This window comes from Myotis davidii, unplaced genomic scaffold (genome assembly GCF_000327345.1).
Source record: "Myotis davidii unplaced genomic scaffold, ASM32734v1 scaffold1001, whole genome shotgun sequence".
In the NCBI taxonomy this organism is placed as follows: domain Eukaryota; kingdom Metazoa; phylum Chordata; class Mammalia; order Chiroptera; family Vespertilionidae; genus Myotis; species Myotis davidii.
In genome coordinates, this window is record NW_006291402.1 from 665165 (window position 1) to 669714 (window position 4550).

Sequence of the window (4550 nt, forward strand, 5' to 3'; positions counted from 1 at the left end):
GTGCACCTAAAATGTGTTAAGAGGGCAGGTCCCATATTAGCTGTTCTTACCACTGAAAACAAACACAGAAAAAACAACAATAAAGAGACACAAGGAAACTTTTGGAAGTGATGGATTTTTTTTTTATAACCTTGGTTGTGGTAGTGGTAACAGAAATATATACCTATGTCCAAGCTCATCGAAATGTATACATTAATACAACAACAATAAAGAGACACTAAGAAACTTTTGGAAGTGATGGATTTTTTTTTATATAACCTTGGTTGTGGTGGTGGTAACAGAAATATGTATCTATGTCCAAGCTCATCGAAATGTATACATTAATTATGTGCAGGTTTTTTGTTTGTTTTTTTTGTATCCCAGTTACACTTCTAGGGTGAAATGGAAATTTTAAAAAAGCACAAAAAAAAGGAAGTGGAAAGAGGTGTCCGTGGACAAAGGAGAAGATATCCGACAACAGAGAATCTAGTCCCCAGTAGACACATCCCCGGGCTTGTCTGTGGATATTTTGGGGCTTTAATCTCAGCTTTGCCACTTATTAGCTGTGCGATCCTGGGTATTTCTTAATCTCTCAACCTCAGTTTCCTCTCTTGAAAAACAAGAGAAAACATAAGAGCAAGTTTCTGGGGTGATGCATAGGTTAAGTTTAAATGAGATAATCTCTGGCTAAGTGCCTACCTGGCGTGGTGTGCTGGCTGCTCAGTGAATACTGAGTGAGTGAGTGAGTGAGTGAGTGGATGGAGAGAAGTCTCGGGGGAACAGGGAGGGGCAGACGGAGGCAGCTGTGTAGTCAGAGGAGGTCTGATTGCTAAGCAGGCCGGTGCCCCGACTCTCCCAAGCCTGTCACTGTGCGTTGTCATTTAGTAAATCATTTTGAGCAGTGGGGTGTTTGCTTACTCAATCAAGAAGTGGACTTATGCCTAATTCCAGTGGCTCCACTGCACAGAGCTGTGAGCTCAGGAGGCGCCCGGCTCGGGAGCCAGATTGCGCGTGGTGATTTATGTATTCTGGGAGGCTGGCCCCACAGCCACGCGCATAAACCCGAGTCCTGCAGGGAGCCCTGACTGGGCCTGGCACACCTTGGCACGGCCCCAGCCCCTTGTCACTTGATGTTACAGAGTGAGGGCCAGGGCCCAGCTCAGAGGCTGCTGGGTCTCATTTCTCACTCATTTACGGAACCAATAAGCACTGGGCACCTGCTCTGTGCCGGTTCTGGGCTTGGTACGTGAGACGTCAGCGGAGAACTTGAAAGACAGTCCTGACTATCTGATACTCATACTGCGTTGGGACCATCAAGTGTGAGAAGTGGTGAAAAGGAAGTGCAGGTGCCCTGGGGGCAAGGAGGGCAGCATCTCAGCTCCTCTGAGGCCTGAGGTGCTGACTTTCGAGGGGGGCCCTTCCCGCTTACAAGGAGGCATCTAAGAAGAGGAAAGGAGGGAGGGAATAAGAGAGAAAGGAGGTAGAAAATTCCGGAGGGTAAGAAGGCGGTGTGCCTGGAAAGCAGAATGAGTTTGGGGAGGGTGAGCGGTGCGCGAGGTGCTGGCGGGTGGCGGGTGTCCGGGTGCAGGGCCTTTGCAAGCCCAGCTGAGTGTGGCCTCTGCGGAAGGGAGTGAGGAGCAGGGGGCGGCGTGATTGTGCTGCACTGAGTTCTCAGGGCTCTTTGCGCAGCACCGACAGGTGACAGGTGGAGGCTGGAGGCCAAGCAGGAGGCAGAGGACTCCAGGTGAGAACTGACGGCTCCTGGGACAGAGTTTACAGGTAGGACATAAAGCAGACAATAGCTGTCTGAAGTGTACCTTCCCTGACTTAGTTCCCATGACTCTACTATAGGTTCCACTATTGTGCCCAGGTACCTATTTATTTTTGTTTCAACCCTCACCTGAGAAAATGTTTTTATTGATTTTAGGGAGAGAGGAAGGGAGGAGAAAGGGAGGGTAGAAATATCAATGAGAGAGAGAGAGAGAGAGAGGAGAGAGAGAGAGAGAGAGAGAGAGAGAGAGAGAGAGAGAGAGAGAGAGAGAGGAAACATTGACCAGTTGTCTCCCTTATGCACCCTGACTGGAGACCTAACCTGAAACCTAGGTATGTGCCCTGACCAGGAACTGAATCCACAACATTTTGGTGTAAGAGGTGATGCTCCAACCAATTCAGCCCTCCAGCTCTTTAAAGACGTGAAAAATAAGGCACAGAGAAGTTACGTATTTTGCTAAGGTCACACAGTTTGTAAGTGACAGACCTGGGATTCAAACCCAGGTAGTTTAATCCCAAATCCAGGCATTAAACCCCTAAGCTTGGCTGTCTCAGACCACGAGCTTTCTGGAACGTCAGTGTCCCAGCTCTGTAGCATCCTGCCACCCAGCCCAGTGCCTGGCACCTGGTAGGCACTTCACTGCTGTCTGCGGAATGAATGACTGATTGATGGGTAGAGCCTGCTCAGCTGCCTGGAGTTTTCCAGGGACCATAACAGCCGTCCCTGTCCCTGCATCTCGCCAGCCTGGTCCTCTGCCCTCTAACCAAAGCTTAATTAGGAAATGAAGCGGATACCTCATGGGGCTCCTTGGCACATGCAGACCCATAATGCACTTGCAAGCCTTTCGTGATGACATGGCGCTTGCCCGTGGTGGCGATGACAACTGTCACTGTCCTGGCTGAACCCCATGCTGATCCGGGTGGCGTTCTTCTCTCTGTTGGACCCCACAAGCGTCCTTTCCCTGGGATCCGCAGCGCAGGTCAGTTACCGCTATCCCTGCCCGGGGCTGTGGCCACCAGGCCATCCCTCTCCCGGTAGCCGGCTCCTGGGGCTCGCCAGCGGGAACTTCTCCCTCCTGGTGGCAGCTCCTTCCCCGTATTTACTTCTCCTTAATCTGCATATCATCACCAGCACAAAGCCCTGGGAATAACATCTGACAAATGATGCCTATTAAAAACAACCGGCGAGCACTTCTCTTTCACCGCCTTCTAATTTGGACGAGCATCATAGCCACGCGCCGCCAGACAGGCGGCTTTATGCGAGGAGCATGATGGAACGCCGCGGCGCCGGAATGGCAGCGACCAAATGGTAATTTCTGCTTCAGAAATTGGTCATTTATTTTGCTGGTCTGTTCTTACGTTCAAATTAGATGAAGTTTAATATACTGTAAAATTGAATGTATTCTGTCCTTTTCAACAAATACGGCATGTGTGAAAATGATTTATGGCTCGTGGGAACCTCGAAAATGTTAAATAACTCTCTTTCTGTGTTTCTTAAGTAAGTTATGGCCCCAGTTTAAACATAGGAAAAGAAAAACTTTATGAAGCCCCAAGCCCTGTTTCTGCTCTCGCTGGGGTGATAACGAGCCAGCCGGCCACACTCATCCCCCCTCGACCCCTTTCTATTAGTCGTAATGGGAGTAAAGCAAGTCCTCCTCCCGCCCACTCCCGTCAGTGTTAGAATTTGTGACTTAATTTCTAAGGGAGCTGCATGGAGACCGGGTGCCCGGCCAGGCCGTTCCTCCCAGTGGGTGTCTGGCATCTGCTGCCAGTGGACCGGGAACAGCTGCTTGAAATGGGTGCGTGGGGGCAGGAGGGAGGACGGGTACAGCTCTCCAGGAACAGGGATAAAGGCTTGACTATGCCGCCGACCCTCTACAGCACTTCTCCAAGCCTAAGGGAAAACTGGAGAAGCCCAGGTAAATGCCAGAGGGCATGGCTAGATGTCCCAGACAGTGGCCAGGCCACAGCCCCTCCGTGGCTGCAGACAAGTCTCTTGAACACCCTGCGCCTTAGCTTTCTCATCTGTAAGATGGAGTGGTCACATGACAATATAATGACAATAACTGCCTTTCATCACGTGTAGCATGTGCCAGGCCCTGTTCTAAGTACTTGACATATATTATTTGATGACACTCTTATGACAAGGCTACGATGTTGGTATGTTTTCATCCCCATTTTACAGATGAGGGAACTGAGACACAGAAACATGAGGCAACTTGCTCCAGGTCACACAGATGGAGGCAGGGTTTAAGCCCAAATGGTCTGACTCTACACTCCATTCTTTAAACCTAAGGCTAAGCAATCCACACCAGAGGAGACTAATAAGGAGACAGTGGCTCTGGCCAGGCTGGGCATTTCTTCACTGGAAAGTCTTCAGTACCCAATCCCCCCTGATGTGACAGCCACAGGGCACCACGGCGAGTGGACATACAGATTGACGAGGAGTTATGGTCTTTAATGCACTTCACATGTACCTGAAAGCATCTGTAAGCGTGTCTTCTTGCACCCACTGATTCTTGTACCAGCTGATTCCTGGTGACAACAGAACCTTCTGTCACTCCAATTAGGGGGCAGTCCAGCTTCTGCAGTGGGAGAAAAGGAGGGAATTAAAATGTGTCCCAGCCCTGCCAGACGTGCCCCAGTTTCTCTGTTTATGCTATTGGTTTGTTCTCACAACAAGGTAGATGTCAACATCCCTATTGACAGCGGAAATAACCAAGGGCTGGTCTGCGGGTCCTACGATCCTACAACTTCCTCAGTCACCCTCCAACTTCTACCGTTGGGCCAGCTTCATCCCA